The 20,681-nt window shown below is 42.4% G+C and overlaps 1 protein-coding gene across 2 annotated transcripts in view; it reads right to left on the reverse strand.

The window, feature by feature from the left end:
- MID1 (midline 1) overlaps positions 1 to 9,685 on the reverse strand; it is a 222,804-nt gene extending 213,119 nt beyond the window's left edge. The window contains exons 1-2 of one of the 2 annotated variants that reach the window (XM_081946827.1): positions 9,555 to 9,685; positions 8,860 to 9,126 (exon numbers count right to left, since the gene is read on the reverse strand). The gene's annotated coding sequence lies outside the window, so the exon portion shown is untranslated. Of the gene's footprint in view, positions 1 to 8,575; positions 8,723 to 8,859; positions 9,127 to 9,554 lie in introns of those variants that run through there. The other variant, XM_081946829.1, reaches the window with a different exon arrangement.
- Positions 9,686 to 20,681: the final 10,996 nt, after the last annotated feature.

The following is a 20,681-nucleotide window of genomic DNA, read 5'->3' on the forward strand; positions in this document are numbered from 1 at the left end:
AAAAGGAACTAACAAGTCAATTGAGGGGGGGGGGGTAGGGAGGAAGAGGGAGAGAGAATAGCCTCACACTCTTATAATAATTTACTCTAAAAATTCTACATATAATTGATTCTTCCTAAATTTCGTCCTCATTGCACAACTGATGTGGACATCCTGTTTCTAAGTAATCTCAAAAGAATGAAACACCCAGCAAAGTCATCCTTTATCATTTAAACTCAAAGAGATACAATCATCTAACTAAAACTGGACGAAGGCAAACCACAAACCAACAAGGAATATGCTGCTGATCCAACAGGCACCTTTAGATTTCACATTTCTGAATGTGCCCATCACAACATCTGGAGAAAGACAATAATTTACTCTGGCACACAGAGAAAAGAGTCCATTTGGTGCGGAGGCTAAAAACCAGGAGACTGTGAGTTCTAGTCCCACCTTAGCCACAAAGCCAGCTGAATGACCTTGGACTGGTCACTCTCGCCCTCAGGTCTATGAAGGAGACAATGGCAAACCACTGTTGAAATCTTGCCAATATATAGAACCCAGTGAACATTCCACACAGAATGCAATATAACACAGAAAAAAATGGGTTCTATATCACTTGGAAAATATATATGGGCAAAACTATCCTTTGCTTCCTAATTATAATAAAAAACCTGTTGGGTACAAATAGCCAGTTCAATGCAAGCTAAGATTTGATTTCAAATTGTATTTATTTGTACATTCCCTTATTATTTCCTGCTTTAAATCACTTTGGAATCCTGTTCCTCAGATAACGTATTCTCTGAGTCTACTGGCAGAGTGGGTTTTCTTAATGTCAGATCTGCCCCATTCCGATCCCCTAGGAAAGAAAAGTCTTTGACTCCGTTTGGTTAAAGCAAAGGGATCTTTTACTAAGAGTGTGGGTTACAGTAAAGTCAAGTCAGCTCTGAAATTACAAGACTCACTGGATACAAAAATAAGGTGTAGGTTTGCCCCCATCCAATCCCTCTCCCCATGACATGTCCATTTCCAGCCAACTGGAGCTCACCAATATGTTTTAAGAACTCTTGAGATGTTTGGGGATAATCCACATATTTCTCAAAATGCCTGGCCATGGGTTGCTGATACAAACAAGATCCAGCTTCTCTGGTCCTTATCAGCTGTCATTCCTTTATTGACCTTTCATCCTCCCCCTACTTTTTCTTTTGATGGCAGGATGCCTGTGAGGCCCCAGGCCGAGCTGACATTTTGCTTCTCATCTAAGAAGCTTCTTCAGCTCTGACTGGATGGTAGGGAATGGAAGGATTTATAGACAGCTTATTTATTTATTTATTTATTTCTTAGATTTTTAGACCGCCCCTCTCCCAAAAAGGGACTCGGGGCGGTGTACAGTCAATATAATAAAATCATTCATAATAATTAAATACATTTAAACTACATTTAAGATACATTTGGAGGGGGAAATAGGCTGTACTAAGAAATAAATAATTCTAATCTTAAAACATCACAATTAAAACCCCAAACCCTAAAATAAAATAAATCCCTGGGAGGTAAAACTAATGCTGGTCATTTGCATTCTTTTAGAGAGCCGTTGAGGCCCCTTGGAGATTTGTCTGTGCCCTCAGGGTCACCTGAGTAGTGCAAATGGGTGTGGAGCCTTCTTGGGACTGCTGAAAGGACTGTGTTGTGAAGCTGTCCTTTCTGCAGGACACAACACAGTCCTTTCACACTTTTAGGACAGCCATGACATGGATGACTGAGAATCTCCATAGACATTCTGAAGGCAAGCTGTTCCACTGGTTAATTGTCCTCATGTTAGGAAGTTTCTCCTTAATTCCAAGTTGCTTCTCTTCTTGATTAGTTTCCATCATTGTTTCTTGTCTTGCCTTCTGATGCTTTGGAAAACAAGTTGACCCCCTCTTCTATGTGGCAGCCCCTCAAATACTGGAATACTGCTATCACATCATACCTAGTCCTTTTTTTCTCTAGTCTGGCCATACCCAATTCCTGCAACCATTCTTCATATGTTTTGGTCTCCAGGCCCTTAATCATCTTAGTTGCTCTTCTGTGTACTTTTTTCAAAGTCTTTTTTGTTAATGTGGTGACCAAAACTGGATGCAGTATTTCAGATATGATCTTACTAAGGTTTTATAAAGCGGTACTAATATTTAATGTGATTTTGATTCTATATCTTTCTTTATACAACCAAGGACTGTATTAGTTTTTTTTTTGGTTGCTGCAGCACACTGCTGGCTCATGTTTAAGTGATTGTCCACTAGGACTCCAAGGTCCCTTTCACAGTTACTGTTTTTGAACCAGGTTTCGCCAAATCTGTATTTTTGGCTTTTCCTGCATAGGTGGCTCATTTTTCAAGTCTGTCAAGATCTTTTTGAATCCTGAGCTTGTCTTCTGGGATGTTGGCTGCTCCTGCCAGCTTAGTGTCATTGCAAATTTGATGAGTTCCCCTTCTATTCCATATCTACTATCATTTATAAAGATATCAAAGAGTACTGGACCTAAGATAGAACCTTGTGGTACCTCACTGCTTACTTCCCTCCATGTAGATGCAGTACGATTAAGGACTACTCATTAAGTAGGATCAGTCACAAATCCTTCTGGTGGTGATGCTATTTATTCCACATTTTTCTATTTTACCAAGAAGCAGGTTGTGGTCTACTTTCTCAAGTGTCCTGCTGAAGTATACTATGCTGAAGTATACTATCACTACAGCATTCAGTGGTCTACTAATTTAGTCACTTCATCAAAGAATGAAATAAAATTGGTTTTGTATAATCAGTTTTTAACAAACACATGTTGGCTACTAGTTATAACTTTGTTTTTAGATGTTCACAGAACTGTTTTTTAAATTATTTTTTTCCAGTATCTTCCTAGATGTTGATGTTAGGCTGATTGACATATAGTTTCCGGGGTCTGTTTTCCCCCTCCTTTTTTGAAGATGGGAACCATATCAGCTCTTTCGCAATTCTCTGGTAGTTCCCCAGTGTTCAAGGATTTTTTTAAAGATATGTACATTGGTTCTGAAATAACATCTGCTAGCTCCTTCAGAACTCTGGGATGTAATCTGTCAGATTCCGGTGATTTATATTTATCAAGGTCAGACAGGTGTTCTCTTACTATATTCTTACTTTAATTTTTATTTCTAGTCTGTCTTTTATAGTTACGTTTTTGGTAGGTTGGGCTATAGTTTCTTTTTGCATAAAGACTGATGCAAAGAATGAGTTAAGCAGCTCTGCTTTCTCTCTACTGCCTGTTACTTTTGGTGTGTGTCCTAGGGGTTTTAATATTATATTTATATATACCTGCTCTGTACAGTTCTTTTAATTCGATTTTAACCTCCTCCATATTTAACTGTACATACTTAATTCTTTTATTTATTGTATTTTGATATATTCTTTATATGGACTGTACACCGCCCCCGAGTCCCTTTCGGGAGAGGGGGCGGTCTAGAAGCATGGTAAATAAATAAATAAATAAATAAATAAATAAATAAATAAATAAATAAATAAATAAATACTTCCTTGCCATCTACTCTCTTTAGTGGTCCGACTGTTTCCTCGACATTTTTCCTGTTGTTTATATGTTGAAAGAAACTTTTTAAAATTATGTTTGACTTTTGTTGCAAGTCTTTGTTCATTCTGAGCCTCTGTTTTCCTGACTTCATCTTTGCAGGTTCGGGCTATCTGCCGATTTAATTATTTTGATAATAATTAAATAATATGACTTGCTCCTGTGAACTGTTGCCAATTGGCAAATAAATAAAAGTATCCAGATTAGCGATTCAGGCTGTGCTCCAACTCGCATAAATCCTCAATTCAGTGCCCAATTTGATTCTTCCGTGTGGTACAATGAAGATGACATTGGATATGTCGTCCTCAGTTCAGATTGTTTTACTGTGCTCCCTCATTCAGGAAGACAGTATATAAGGTAGAAAACAGAGCACCTATGTATCTGTTCATGTACTTGATTGATATGAGACCATGGATGAGCATAAGATCCTGTTTAGATAGTTTTGCTTTGCAATCAGGATTATCACTGTTTGTGTCAATTTCAGCATCTTGCTGATGGGAGAACAGTTGAAAGAGCCTCTTTCATTCAACCATTTGTATATTTCAATGCTACTTTCCCATCCTTAAAAGTTGTTCAAAGTAAAATATTTCTATCTCTAGCCTAGGTAGCATCTTAAGATAAGAAAAATGTGATTAAATCTTATATTTTCCCTACAATTTGCCTCCAATGCCAATTCCAATCTATTCATGATAAGGTAGCATTCTTTGTTACCAACAAACAGCCCCTTCCCTGCACTCCTGTGCTTCCGTAGGCTGCAGTGTTTCCTGAATTGAACATCCGGTAAAAATGACATGTATAAACATACACATTATGGGTGGAATTGGTCACAAATATTCCTCACTATCCTATTGGATATTCTCTGCAAACTTCATTCTATATTAGAAAGAAATTAAAAAAAAACCACAATGGAAAAAAGTCTACTTTGGAAATCCTTGCACTGATTCCTATTACATTTAATATGCTCCATCCCTTAAGTTCTGTCTAGCTTTCCTATACATGTCATGCTGTTCTGATTTTAAAACATGGGAATTTTATATAACAGATTTTAGGAAACCTGGCTCAAAAGTTCTTGTACCAATTTCTAACTATATTTGGATTACTTTCTTTATACAGTTCTAACTTCCATGGAAATATTTATCCCATCAAGCACTGCTTTAAATGAAGCACTATGCTGGGAACATACAAGCTGAGCATTTTCTTTTCCACTTTCAAGCTATTCCTCTTTCTGATAGGGTACTGTTGTCTTAGATATAATTTATTGTGAATTTATTACTGGATCATTATGTTTCTTGAAAGTATCTTGGCAAAATTCATATTGTAAAACATAGTGTTGAAAGTGGAATCAAATTATTTCCATTACAATACCCAAGAATTTGGATTGATTTTGAATGGACTGAACTATATCTTAAGATAGATATATAGTCATGAAGCACATCAGATAGCCAGAGTTGAAATATGAAAGATAACTGTTAAAATTAAAATCAAATATCCATTGGGACTCATGGAAATTACTTTCTTCTTCCTTCAGCCTTGTCTTACTTCTAGACAACTATAAATCTGTACATAAATGTATACATGAGTTATGAAATTCTTTGACTATCTCTGTATTTAATATATTTAAGGAAATGGCAAATCAGAGCACTAAATCTCTTGTGATAAAATACAGTGTCATATTCAAAATTAGGGTTTTCTTCCATAAATTGTTTCAGAAACATTGAAAAATGTCAGTTGTGTTAAACTGATCTCATTTTTAAAATTTATTGCTGAGTAGAATGGAGAAAGGCTGTAGAGTTTACATGGTAGTGGTGCTATTTATTAAATAGACGTTTGTAGCTGCTCAATTCACACATGACGGCTTGGGTGGTATATAACATTAAAAATCAACAATATAAAAACCTCAGAAATCCCCAACCATTGTGGCAGTGAAATACATGATCAGAGAATCCACTTGATTAGTCCAAATCAACCTGAAGTCTCCAGGCCCACTGACAGAACCATGTCTTCAGACCATTCCAGAAAAGGACCAAGGAGAAGCCAATCTTATTTCCAAGGAAGTGTGCATGCCAATGCATTTTAGATGAACTGATCTGGGAACTGGGATACGCATCAAGGGCAGTTCCATGCGCAGTGCATTACAACAGTCCAACTGAGAGCTGACTAGGGCATGGGTGATTGTGAGAAGGGCCCATTGCCCAGGAATGGACATAGTTGGTGCACAACATGCAGTTGTGCAAAGGCATTTTGGGTCATAATGCCATCAGTTCCTCAAACAGGAGCAAATTGTCATTTATATAATAGTCTTATCTGTATAAGATGAGATTTTGCCTAAAAATGAATATGATCACAAACACACTAATACACACACTGTGCACTGTTAGATAATAGTTTCTTTAATCAATATTAAATGTGACAAATGACTTTTGTGTATGAAAGAAAGCTGCAGAAAAAGAAATAAGTAATTCATGCTTCATTTTGTCAGTATTTTCAATCAAACAGATAAGAGAACTCCTTCCTTCAGAGGAAGCTTCAAGATTTTGCAACTTTCAAAAATATAATTGTTCTAGGCTAACCTGGTGATGGAATAAAAAAATATCAATGTACTTCAAGGGATAACTAAGAAGCCACTGAAATTGTTTAAACTGTCTTAATTTCTAGACCACTTAAGACACCTAGTGGTTAAAATCTGGTTCCAAGAAAAAAAAATAACACATAAAAAATTGACTTCAGTACATAAATGGCAAATCGATACAATCTTTTTCATTTTATTGATTTATATCTCATCATTTTATGTCTGTAAGTAATACTACACATCAAATCAGAATATATGATGCACCAAAATATATCTCTAAGAGCATACATGTGCACGCACAGAAAAGCTCAACAGCAGTTTGTACAGTTCAAATACTAATTTGAACAATGGCACTTAAAAATAGTAGTCAGTATATAACAAATCAATATCATTAATTAAATCCCCACCTCCAAGTATTGAAAGACAAGAAAAATTGCTTTATTCTTAATGAAGAGCAGATTTAAGAAAAGATTAGACTAAACTAAGTACTAAAATTATAAACAGTTGAGTTCTTGTCTTATTTTTCTTGGAACACTTAAAGTTGGGAATAAAGCACATATGAGCTCTACCATATCTGAGTCAAGACACTCGACAACCACAGCACATTATTATTCTAATAGAGCAGCACTTTCCAGGAAAGGCTAAAAGCTGTCTGTATCTGTACCAAGTTTTGGCTTGTTGAGTACCACTTAATCTGTAACTGCCATCATTTACTGTAACCGCTATCCACAATGTGAAGAATGCTATGATTTCAATTTTAAAAAAACTATCATACTTTAAACAACTTTTAAAGACACTTTAACTATTTCTTCACCATATCTAGGCTACTCTTATTCACATTTGTGGGGGTGCGAGACTGATGAAATAAGTACAGCTGCATAACTTAGATACAAGAGGCTAAGGAGTATGTAGGAGCAACCTGCTTTTACTCTACTACTATCTCGATTACAGCCCTCCACAGTTTTAAGGCTTTAATGAAATGCCAAAAGAGGAAATCTTAAAGGAACTCCTGCCATGGGACTTCTTCAGATGATAAAGGCTGGGCAGTAGGGGTGGACAGTCTGCAAAGGGATGGAGAGATGCCTTACACCAAAAAAACAAAGCAGGACAAACAACAGTATTTCCAATTGTCCAGTTTCTTTTAATAATTCAAGTTTTCCTTATTGAGTATATATTAGGTCTATCCTTACACTTCATCCAACAGTGGCACTGGAGGTAACTTCCTTAGGGCGGTTTTCCAGAAGCAAAGTGCTGACACTTAAATTTACATTTCTGATGGTCACATGCCTCTATGAAAAAAGTGGCCAGGACACGTAGTGACATCATGTTCTCCAAAAACCCTTGTACATTCGATTTAGTATAAGTCCTTTCCCTGTTCCAAGGAATTGTGAAATTGATATTTTAAGTCACTAAATCTTTCAACAGAGAGTGATCCTATCTGAGTTTTTTGCATCCTAACTTTAGAATAGTTTGATATATCATTGTCTTTCCACATCATTTTCCTTACACACCGTACAATAAAAGGTGAAAAGAAAAAAAAGAGATGCTAGATTCAGATTATTTGGGTCAAACTCATTATATGGAATGAGTTTTTATAACTATCTCATTATAATATTCTATGGCTGCCAAGTAACTCCAATAATATTTTATTCCACTCTCAAAATAAATTTAATGTGGTTATGTACATGCCTAGTAGTATCAAAATATTCAAGATGCACAAAAGTAGCTTTTAATTCCAAAGTATATATATTTTAAAAAATTATATTTAAAATAGCATAATATTTTTTATTATTCAGAATGTAAATGTTAGAGCTGTTATCCCATAATATTGCACTTAATATTTAGGATATAGCAATAGCACTTAGATTTATGCACCACTTAACAGTACATTTACAGCCCTCTCTAAGCTGTTTAGAGTCAGTATATTGCCCCCAACAATCTGGGTCCTCATTTTATCAAGGATGGAAGCTGGCAGTCAGCAGAAGTAGCCTGCAGTACTACATTCTAACCACTGCCCCACCACACTTTTTGCAAAAGAATTAACATATTGTACTATAATTGCTTCCCTCAGTTTCAATAATCAAATCCCCAAAGAAAGTAAAAATGTGTTTCTTAAAAACATTCATCTTTTATGGAAAGGGGCAAAAGGTATTCATTTCAAAATTAAAATTCGTGCACGTGTCCTGGAATATTGTCTGTATGCTAAAACCTCTGACAAGGCAATCCACTTTTTTAAAATGTTCATTTTCAAACTCTGGAGAAAGCAACCCTGAGATGAGTGGAGAGAATTCATCTTTACCGTTTTTATTTCATGTGTTTAATATTACTCAGTTTCTGTTTCCAAGACAACGCATTCGTAAAAAAAGTTCTCAAAACTCAAAACCAAAGAAAGAAGCCCGTACGAAACCTGCAACTCTCCCTCGACTCTTCTCATCTTACCGTCTTCTCCCCGTTCTCCCGCCAAGCTGCATCTCTTTCTTCTACATCTGCTGAGAGGAAGTTCGCCATCTCTTTTGAGAAGAAAAGTGCATGCAACAGACGAAGCAGAAGCACATGCACCGTACAAGAAACCAGAGCGACGGACTCTGCCCACAGCTGCTGCCCCGCAGCTGAATCCACTCTAAATTGTAAGAAGTGATTCCCAGGCGTTCCCAAAGCAAATTCTGATTTTCCCTTCCGCTTTGAAAAGAAATTAAGAATGTTTAGGAATGTCAGTATCTTACCCTGATCTCCATTGTTTATTATGCCTCGGATCCCGTTTTTCTCAAGAAAAATGGAAAGTTACTAGCTTGTTCAGGCAGAAAGGAGGCTTCCTGCTTGCACGCCGGCTTTGCGTGGTTCTCTTAGGACCAGCTGAGCGTTGTATACTGTAGTCAGTTCGGTTCAGGAAATTCTGCTCTGTCCAAGCTTACAATCACTCCCACTCTAGAGGGTGTGAGCTCTTACTTGTCTCTCCAGGCAGCTTAAACACCAGCCAGGCTGATTTAAGTCTAATGGAGAGAAGAACCAGAAATTTAACTCTAAAAATGCCAAATGGTTTAACATGCGATTTGGACAAGAGCCCCTGCAAAATAATATTGCTTTAAATGTATCCCCATATCATCATTTTTGGATAAATTTAATATTCATGTTTGATTTTCTGATTCAGTAGCCAATATTCAATCTTCACCATTGAAAATTAGCTTATAACAAATGATTAGGCAATGCTAATGTTGAAGACAGAAGGGTAGAAGAAATTACCTATACATTAAGGTGGAATCTTTCCCCCCCCTCAACTTCAGATAGGTAAGTTTTCTGGTACTAGTTCCCAGTGGAACCCATTTGATCCACAGACAGTCTCTTCACAGAGGCTAAAGGTTGAATATGCAGCTGCTTCACCAACTATCCTGACCCCCTAATTTCTTCTCCATAAACCCACCTTCTCTCCAATCCTGTGTTTGCAGGATTATATCCTCTCTTCCATATATGGACAGCACCCACAGCCCAGGATGATCCCAGGTGCCATACCAGAGCAGCTAGGAAACAGAAAAATATATTGAAAGGTGAGACTTGCTCCTCCAGCCCTTCATCACTGTCTCAATTCAGCCTTTCTATTTCTGAGAAGTAGAAGAAAGGATTAGGCTTAAGGTTGGGGAACCAGTTATTGATAATTGCTAACAACTTTGGGCTAGGCTGAGCTGACAGAAGACAATCAGCAACAAAACAATTGTAAGTTCTGTGGTAAGTGAGGAACTTTAACTTGGATGTCCCTCATTCTAGTCCAGCAAAGTCTCATTCAGGTTGTACACAATTATTGGTAACTTCATGGATATGTTCATGTCCAATAGAGAAATGATTCATCTATGCTTTTTTTTTAGGCAGCTTCTTTCGGTGTCTCAGACCAGTTTCAGCCCTGGTATCCTGGTGGCTTCCACGCCCAAGTACTAATTAGATCTAACCCTGTTTATTTTTTTAAGATTAACTCAACCAATTACAGAACACTGGCTCCAGCTGCAATTAAAATCGGAATTAGAGATTATTAGCTTGCCTGAGGGAGACAAAGTCCTGATCTACTTTCTTTTCCTTTTCTATCTTTCTCCCTTATCCACACTGATAAAAATGTTCTTTAAGTCATCCATAATTCATATAGCAGTTCTTGTACAAATTATTTTAAAACAATTATTCCATATTCGTTCAGTAAACAAATACTAACTTTAAGCCTGCATATGAATAATATGTAATAAGGAAATAGTAGAGAATCTCATGGGCTGGTTTTTGCAGATGTTTTCCTTGATAGTGATGGAAGTAAAATCCAGTCTGGTTCCAAGCCAAGAGAAAGATGCAGGAGCCAATGAATTTGGAGGCAAGCTGCAGGAAAGGAGGTCCCCATTTATTTAGGAATCAGAAGCCAAGTGACTCAGCATCAGTTCTGGGACAGCTGACAGCTTGGCATGGGTGATTTTTATACCCTTTTGGACCTTTGAGATTGAGATGCCTGGTGGGGTTATTTGATTAGATTATGTGCCTTTTTGTATTCTAATCATCCCTATTTGGTTTCCGGGGTGGTGGTCAGGGTCAAGGTTAGCCTTGGGGAAAGGTGGGGAGTGGAAATTCTATGTGGCTTTGTGTTTTCTGACTTAATCCTGCCAATTCAGCCTGTCTCTATCTTCTGCAGAGCCTAAGACTGGATTATGTATTTCTGTCTGGGACTCCTCACCCTTTGGGGTTTTCTCAATTCAACAACTCTGCCCAATAGTACCAGTATGCTATGTGCAAGGGCTTTAGCTTAGACCTTAGTGCTTTTAAAGTTCCATAATCAAAGGCACCATTTTCTGGCCAAATTAACCCTACAGCTTTGTTACTGAGCAGGGTCCACTACCTGCAAAGTTTGCATGCACATCTTAATTTCATGCCTGGCTGGACAGGCAAAACCTTCTGCCCCAGGACTCCATCCATTTCCCTAGGGGAGTTCTTGGTGAGATCTTTGAACTTGAGTTCCTCATTTTATGGGCCATATCCTCTGTCTGCAATGAGACTCCAAATGCCCTCCATGTGCAATGAGACTCTAAGGCCCCCTTCTTGGGTCCCCCACAATCCCAGTTTTACTCCACACCACTGCAAGGTGAAGGTACCTTCCAACCTTCAGTCTGCCACCTCAGAGTTTTCAGCAAATGGCCTGGGAGCACTCTGTCCATTGAAATTTCTCAGAGTATGGGCCCCTCCTTATGGAACAGGACTCTGCTTCGTGATTTCCCAGCTGGTTGCTCATGTGCAACTCTCTCACTTGCTTTTCACTGTCCCTTCCACATGGTCTCCCTTTTCCCTAGCAGAAGGTCCTGTGCTCTGACCAAATCCCCTTGCTTTGCAAAGTCTGTTGGTTATGGTGCTTTGGGACTAACAAACAGGCTTAGGGCAGTTAGGAAAGGCTCAAAGGGAGCAGGATCCAGCAGCAATTGGGAGAAAGGTCCTCTCGCTCACGTACAGGCATACTCACACACTTCCCTTGCTCTCCTGGGCTTTAAAGCTAGTAAACTTTTGATGATACTCACCTCCGTTGAGCACAAGACTCAGAACTCCCTTTACTATCCTCGCTCCAAATGGGCAAGGTCTGAGAAACCCACCCACAGACACAAGGGATCTGCTGCGGGCAAGGTGGAGGCTTACCTGGAGGGTGGAGGGCCAGTTCCGTTGGTCAGGTTAGCTTGGAGTCCCATCTGGCATGTCAAATTATTGGAAGTAAAATCCAGTCCAATTTCAAGCTGGGAAAAAGATGCAGGAGCCAGTGAATTTGGAAGCAAGGAAAGGAGGTGTCTATTTATTTAGGAATCAGAAGTCAAGTTACTCAGCATTGGTTCTGGGACAGCTGAGAGCTTCGCATGGGGAGTAGAGTGATTTTTATATCCTTTTGGACGTTTGAGATGGAGATGCCTGGTGGAATTATTTGATTAGATTAATAGGGTTCAGGGTTCTGAAGGAACTGGCAGACGAGATCTCAGAACCACTGAACTATATCTTTCAGAGATCCTGGAGCATCAGGGAACTGCTAGAGGACTGGAAAAGAGCTGATATGATTTCCATCTTCAAAAAAGGGAAAAAAATAGATCCAGGAAACTACAGACCTATCAACCTGACCTCATTACCAGGAAAGATTCTGGAAAAGATAATCAAGCAACGAATTAGCGAACACCTAGAAGTAAACAAATAGCCAAAAGCCAATATGGGTTTGTCAAAAACAGATCATGCCAGACTAATCTTATTCTTTTGCATTCTTTGACAAAGTGACAAAATTAGTGGACCAGAGGAATACCATCGATATAATTTACTTGGACTTCAGTAAAGCATTTGATAAAGTAGACCATAACCTACTACTAGATAAAATAGAAAAATGTGGGTTAGACAGCATCACCACCAGATGATTCATAACTGGCTGACCAACCGCACTCAACGTGTAGTCCTCAATGGAACTGCATCTACATGGAGGGAAATATGCAGTGGAGTACCCTAAAGCTCTGTTTTAGGCCCAGTACTCTTCAATATCTTCATCAATCATTTGGATGAGGGAATAAATGGGGAACTCATCAAATTTGCAGATGACACCAAGATGGCAGGAATAGCCAACACTCCAGAAAATAGGCTTAAGATATAGAAGGATTTTGACAAACTTGAACACGACACCTGGACGAATCCGACTATCTAGACCCACGCCAGTCCGGCTTCCGACCCGGGCACAGCACAGAGACAGCCTTGGTCGCGTTGGTTGATTATCTCTGGAGGGCCAGAGATAGGGGTTGTTCCTCTATCCTGGTCCTATTAGACCTCTCGGCGGCTTTTGATACCACCGACCATGGTATCCTATTGCGCCGGTTGGAGGGGATGGGAGTCGGAGGCACCGTTTTGGGGTGGTTCAGCTCCTACCTCTCCGACCGGAAGCAATGTGTGTTGACAGGGGGGCAGAGGTCGTCCCTCAGGCCACTCACTTGTGGGGTGCCACAGGGGTCGGTCCTCTCGCCTCTCCTGTTCAACGCATATGTGAAGCCGCTGGGTGAGATCATCTGTGGTTTTGGGGTTGAGTACCACCTGTACGCTGATGACACTCAGCTGTACATTTCAACCCCAAACCACCCCAACGAGGCTGTCGAAGTGATGTCCCGGTGTTTGGAAGCCGTCGGGGTCTGGATGGGGGACAACAGACTCAAACTCAACCCCTCCAAGACCGAGTGGCTGTGGATACCGGCACCTCGGTTCAGCCAGCTGACACCATCGCTGGCCATAGGGGGCAAACAACTGTCCCCTGTGGAGCGGGCGCGCAATTTGGGCGTCCTCCTTGATGCCCGGCTGTCAATGGAGGACCATGTGGCAGCCGTGGCAAGGGGGGCGTTCCACCAGGTTCGCCTGGTGCGCCAATTGCGCCCCCTACTGGACCGGAGTGCCCTGCGCACGGTCACTCATGCGCTGGTGACGTCTCGCCTGGACTACTGCAATGCCCTCTACATGGGGCTTCCCTTGGGACGCATCCGGAGACTGCAGCTAGTTCAGAACGCAGCCGCGCGGGTTATCATGGGGAGTACACGTTACTCCCACGTAACACCTCTCCTGCGCGAGCTGCACTGGCTACCTGTGGCCTTTCAGGTGCGTTTCAAGGTATTGATTACCATCTTTAAAGCGCTCCATGGCATAGGACCTAGTTATCTGCAGGATCGCATCCTACCACACACGTCCCTGCGACCAATCCGCTCACACAGGGAGGGACTCCTCCTGGTGCCGTCCGCTAGGCAATGCCAGCGGGCGACACCTAGGAGTAGGTCCTTCTCTGTGATGGGCCCAACCCTCTGGAATGACCTCCCCCCCGACATTCGAACTACCACCGACCTCCGTTCCTTCCGTCAAAAATTAAAGACTCACCTATTTCAATCAGCTGGCCTGGCACTCTCTTAGTTTTACCTCCCGGGGATATATTTTAATTGGGTTTGGGTATTTTAATTGGGGATGTTTTTAGGGTTTTTATAGTATATTTATTTCTTGTACAGCCTTATCTCCTCCATCCAAATGTATCTAATTGTTTTATATTATTGTATTTTTATCTGCATTTGACTGTACACCGCCCCGAGTCCCTTTTTGGGAGAGGGGGCGGTTTAGAAATCCAAGAAATAAAATAAATAATAATAATAAACATTGGGCACTATCTAATAAAATGAAATTCAATGGTGAAAAAAGTAAGGTTCTACATTTAGGCAAGAAAAACGAAATGCACAGGTACAGTATAGGTGGTACCTTGCTCAATAGTACGCACTGTGAGAGGGATCTTGGAATCTTAGTGGACAACCATTTAAATATGAGCCAGCAGTGTGCAGCAGCTGCCAAAAAAATCAACACAGTTCTAGGCTACATAAACAGGAATAGAATCAAGATCACCTGAAGTGTTAATTCCACTTTATAATGCCTTGGTAAGGCCACACTTGGAATACTGCATTCAGTTTTGGTCACCACAATGTAAAAAAGATGTGGAGACTCTAGAAAGAGTGCAGAGAAGAGCAACAATATACTACTTTCTACTACTGCGCATGCCCAAGATGGTGTCCTGTTGTGTTTGAGGAGAACTTCGGGGAGATGATTTTCCTTCTCAGGGTATGCAAGGGTACCCCATCCCATCATCGGTTCCAGGTCCAGCTATGAGAACTTCCTGGGACCTCGAGGCGTACCCTTGTGCTGTGATTTCCTGCCCTGTAGCCAGAACATTGTGAGTGAAACAGGGTGGTTGGCGGTGAATGGAGAAATGGAGAGCGTTTTTCTGCTGCCGGCATGGGTGTGGGCGGCGGCGGCGGGGCTCCCTACCTGGGGTTTCTGCCGGCGTTGCTGCCACTGCCCACACCGTGGTATTATTCTGGTTGCTCCCCCTTGCTTATGGACGTGATAGACTGGATTAACGGGGGAATGGCTGAGGTGGCTGGCATGGGCATTGATGCCAGTGGAAGATGGCTTTGGTAGTTGGCTTGGGCGTGGTTGGAGGGGGGCTCCTGTGTTGTTGCCCCCCTGCTATCACCGCCATTGCCTAGGCCACTGTACTGTGCCATTGGCCATTTGGCCCCTCCCCTTGTGACACTATGGACTGGGTTAACGGAGTGCAGCCCCGGTGACGGATATGAGTGCGGCTGACATGGATGGAGCTCAGTTGTTGGAGCAGCCGCCGCTGCCACCGCTGCCGCCGCTATCCTCACCACCGCCATAATTGGCCACTTCACCAACCCGCAATTTATCATCTGCTGCAATTTTGATATCTGACCGTTTACCCTTACATATTGTCTTCAACATTGACCATGGTTATGATGGAAATAAGCCTCCCACTACCCCCTTGAACACTGTCGGCTGCCCCCCCCCCATGAATATGTCATCTCCCCGTTCCATCTCCCTGCAATGTCACTCCGTTTTGGTTGATGCCACACTCTCCTCCATATTATTATACTGCGACAGAACTTTACTCCCTGCGGGAACTCCCCCTTTCCCGGGGATGGCCTTCTTGCTTATCAAGACGCTTCCTTAATGACAGATCTTGGGATCCCGAGAGGTGGCATGTAAAGAAGAGGCTTCTTAGGGGTTTTTACGGGGGGTTTTAAATCAAATTTTAAGGGGTGGGCAGGGGGGGATGATTTGTGTGGCTCAGACAGACTTGGGGGATGGTCTGCCAGGACACAGGCCAGAGCTAACTAATGGGCACGGGTCGAGAGTGCTGGAAAGGGTTGGGATTCCAGGGGAGACATTAAACCATTCCATTGGGGGGGTTTGCCATCTCTACTGTATGTGGGAAGGGCAGATATGGTGGGGGCCTAGGGCCAAATTATGTCCGGGGGATGCAGGTTTGCTGTTTAAGAACGATCATGCCCTCTGACCCTCATTGCCCCTCTCGAACCCCTGGGTGCTCGGGATTACAGGACCCGGGTCTCCGGCTGGTATTGCTTAACGCCAGGTCCATGGTACATAAGGCTCCCCTCATTTACGACCTCATACAAGAGGGGAGAGAGGACCTGGCATGCATTACAGAGACCTGGTTGGGCCATGAGGGGGGTGTTCCCCTCATTGAATTATGCCCACCAGGCTTCCGGGCATTTCACCAGCCGAGAACCCAGGGCAGGGGCGGCGGGCTGGCGGTGGTTATTAGGGGAAGTCTTGGACCTCAGGAGGTCACTGTGCCTCAGATAGGTGGGTGTTAGTCCCTTTTTGTGAAGTGGGGCCTAGGAGTCCAGGTGGGCCTTTTTGTTACGTACCTGCCTCTCTGCTACATTTCATCGGCCCTGCCGGAGCTGCTCAATGTGTTAGCCGGATTGGTGGTTGATTTCCCCAGGCTTATGGTCCTGGGGGATTTCAATCTGCCTTCCATTGGCGAGACATCCGAGTCAGCTCGGGAGTTCATGGCTTCCATGATGGCTATGGACCTAACTCAGTTAATTCAAGATCCCACTCATAATGGGGGACACATGCTCGACCTGATTTTCATCTCTGGACAGTGGATGAATGATCTAGATTTAGGGGATATTTCTATCCAACCCTTGTCATGGTCAGATGATTTCCTCCTTAGCCTTGACTTCCATACTGCCACCCCTTGCCGCAGGGAGGCAGAACCAATTAGATGGTTCTGCCTCAGGCACCTGATGGACCCTGAAAGGTTCCTGATGGAGCTTGGGACTTTTCCTGAATCCCTTGCTCACAGTTCGACAGAAGCCCTAACAGAAGCTTGGGATAGGGCAGCCACTGGGGCCTTGGACCGCGTTGTGTCTTTGAGGCCTCTGACCCAGTGCCGATCCTGGGTAGCTCCCTGCTTTACCGAGCAGCTCCAGGAGATGAAACGCTGGAGAAGATGCCTAGAGAGTGATTGGAGGGCCAGCCGGTCCGAATCCGACCGAACACTAGTAAAAATTCATATTAAATCCTACTTAGTGGCGATAAAAGCGGCAAAATGGCAACATTTTTCCGCTCTTATCACGTCCGCAGATAACTGCCCAGCTGCCCTGTTTAGAGTGACCTGCTCCTTACTTAATCAAGGAACTGGGGAAGACCCCTTGCAGGGTAGGGCTGACGAATTTGTTCAGTATCTGCAGGATAAAATCGCTCAGATTTGGACAGGCATGGACTCTGACTGGGTAGATTTGGGCGAGTCGACGGGGATGAATCTTGTTTGAAACTATCTGGGATGAGTTTGATCCTGTGACTCCCGAGGGCATGGACAGGATTATGGAGAGACTCAGCGCTGCCACTTGTGTGCTGGACCCATGTCCCTCTTGGTTAGTTTCGACTTCCCGGGAGGTGACACGAGGCTGGCTCCAGGCGATTACCAATGCTTCATTGAGAGAGGGGTTCTTTCCCACCGTCTTGAAGGAGGCGGTCATGAGGCCCCTCCTTAAGAAGCCTTCCCTGGACCCAGCCTCTTTAGCCAACTATTGTCCGGTCTCCAACCTTCGCTTCGTAATGAAGGTTGTTGAGAGCTTGGTAGCACGTCAGCTTCCCCAGTACCTGGATGAAGCTGCCTATCTGGATCCGTTTCAGTCGGGTTTCAGGCCCAGGTACAGCATGGAGACAGCATTGGTCACGTTGGTTGATGATCTCTGGCAGGCCCGGGACAGGGGTTGTTCCTCTGTCTTGTCCTATTAGACCTCTCGGCGGCTTTCAATACCATCGACCAGGGTATCCTATTGCGACGACTCAGGGGGTTGGGATTGGGGGGCACCGTTTTGCGGTGGTTCTCCTCCTACCTGTCAGATCAATCACAGTTCATGTTGACTGGAGGGCAGAGATCAACCCTGAGGCGCCTCACTTGTGGGGTGCTCCAGGGGTCGGTTCTCTCACCCCTCCTGTTCAACATATACATGAAACTGCTGGGCAAGATCATCCATGGTTTTTGGGTATGGTATCATCAATACGCTGATGATACCCAACTTTTCATCTCTAACGCAAACCACCCAAACAATCCCTCGACGTGATGTTCCAATGCCTGGAGGCTGTGCGGATCTGGATGTGGAGGAACAGGCTCAAGCTCAATCCCTTCAAGACTGAGTGGCTGTGGTTCCCATCATCTCGATTTGTGCATCTTGTACCATCTTTGATGATAGGGGGAGAAATTTTAGCCCCAGTCCTCCTGGATACGCGGCTTAGTTTAGAAGAACACCTGATGGCTGTGACCAGGGGGGGCTTTTACCAGGTTCACCTGGTACGCCAGTTGCGCCCCTTCCTGGATTGGGATGCCCTGTGCACAGTCACTCACACCCTCGTCCTTTCTCACCTGGACTATTGTAACGCTCTCTACATGGGGCTGCAGCTGGTCGAGAATGCGGCCGCATGGGTTGTCATGGGGGTACCTAGGTGCTCCCATGTTTCACCTCTTTTAGGCAGCCTACACTGGTTGCCGGTTGTTTTCCAGGTGCGATTCAAGGTGTTAATTATGATCTTTAAAGCGCTCCATGGCTTAGGCCCAGGGTACTTGTGAGACCACCTACTGCCACCAGTAGCCTCCCACCGTCCAGTACGATCCCACACAGTTGGCCTCCTCAGGGTGCCGTCAGCCAGGCAGTGGTGGCTGGCGACCCCCAGGGGGAGAGCCTTCTCTGTGGGAGCGCCTTCCCTTTGGAATGAGCTGCCCCCAGAGCTTCACATAATTCATGACCTCCTGTCCTTCCAGCGCACCCTAAAAAGTTGGCTTTTCCAGCAAGCCAGACTGGCCTGAATAAAATAAATTATTAATTTTAATTGTTAATTTTAATTTAATTTCCAAATCTCATTGTAAATGTCTATTGGGTTTTTTTGATATTCTATTTAATCTTTCTTTTAACTTTTGTAATATGTGTTTTTATGTTGTACGCCGCTCTGAGTCCTTTGGGAGAAGGGCGGCATATAAGTAAAAAAAAAAGATGATTAGGGGACTGGAGACTAAAACATATGAAGAACGGTTTCAGGGACTGAGTATGTCTAATTTAATGAAAAGAAGGACTAGGGGAGACATGATACCAGTGTTCCAATATCTCAGGGGTTGCCACAAAGAAGAGGGAGTCAAACTATTCTCCAAGGCACCTGCGGGCAGAACAGGGCAGAACAAGAAGCAACGGGTGGAAACTAATCAAGGAGAGAAGCAACTTAGAACTGAGGAGAAATTTCCTGACAAGTTAGAACAATTAATCAGTGGAACAGCTTGCCTCCAGAAGTTGTGAATGCCCCAACACTGGAAGTCTTTAAGAAGATGTTGAATAGCCATTTGTCTGAAATGGTATAGGGTTTCCTGACTAGGCAAGGGGTTGGATTAGAAGACCTCCAAGGTCCCTTCCAACTCTGCTATTATATTGTATTGTATTGAATAATAATGTGCCTTTGTGTATTCTAATTGTCCCTATTTGGTTTTCTGGATGGTGGTTAGGGTCAAGGCTAGCCTTTGGGAAAGGCGGGGAATATAAATTTGTGTTCCTTTGTGTTTTCTGACTTAATCCTGTCAATCCAGCCTGTCTCAGTCTTTTAACCGAGGTTACTTGAGGCCATTCTGGCTGGGAGGCATAGATTACTTTCAATTCTGTGGATGGATTTTGCCTTCTCTGGGGGCATAGAAATAAAGGGGGGTGTCTTATGATTCTTTCTACAAGAGTTTACCTTCAACCACACTTATTGCATTCTGTATGTAAACTAGGATACATTCTGCCTGGTCAGAGAAATTTGTTAACTGGTATAAATGTGAGAAAAATCTTGGGGATATTTATTATTTATTCATATTTGTTTGTTCCTATAACACAAAGGCATATGATACATATATGTCATCCATGTTTTCCTGAAGAAAATGAGAACAAAACTAAATATATTGCAGGCCTGGACCTGAGATCAGTGGATTCAAGTTCATTTTTGAATCCTCTGTATTATCAATCTTCCAGGCTACAATTAGTCATGCATCCAAAATAGCTCAGTTGAAAAGATAATGGATAAACACAGGCAATGGGGGAGGTATGATTGTGTCTTGCATTGAGTGTACTGAAATATCAGCATTTTTTTTACTACAGCATTGCCTATAATTCAGAAAGTGTAATTCATTTCTGCAATTGTGTCAGATATATATTCTGATATGCTGTGACCCAGAGCTAGAAAGTAGAGATGTTTCTCAGTCCTAGCCTTTCCCCCTTATAATATTTATGTATCTCCTGAGTAGCAGCAAGATACAAGTCTTAAGGTCATATTATTCTGAACTATACAGGAATGTTACCTTTAGTACATTTTCATAGATACTATAGTTAGTTATAACTTCCTTTTTCCTCAGAGATATTAATATTTGACTGTAATGGTTCAGACAAACCCATTTCCATTTCAAGCCAAGGTTGGACTTGTAGGGGGGAAATACAAAAATCAATGCCAGCAAAAATATTGACTGAGAGAAACAATGGAAAGGAAGTTGAAGCTTGACTGGAGGATGAATTATCTCTACAAACATTACTTTGCATGAAAGAAGAGTCAGTTTAGATTAGATACAGAAAAGCTTCCTAATCAGAAGAACAGGGCAGTGATGGATTACTATGCCAAAAACTTACATGAAGATTAGATAGTAGAATTT

Source organism: Natrix helvetica (genome assembly GCF_964273705.1).
Source record: "Natrix helvetica genome assembly, chromosome: 3".
Classification (NCBI taxonomy): domain Eukaryota; kingdom Metazoa; phylum Chordata; class Lepidosauria; order Squamata; family Natricidae; genus Natrix; species Natrix helvetica.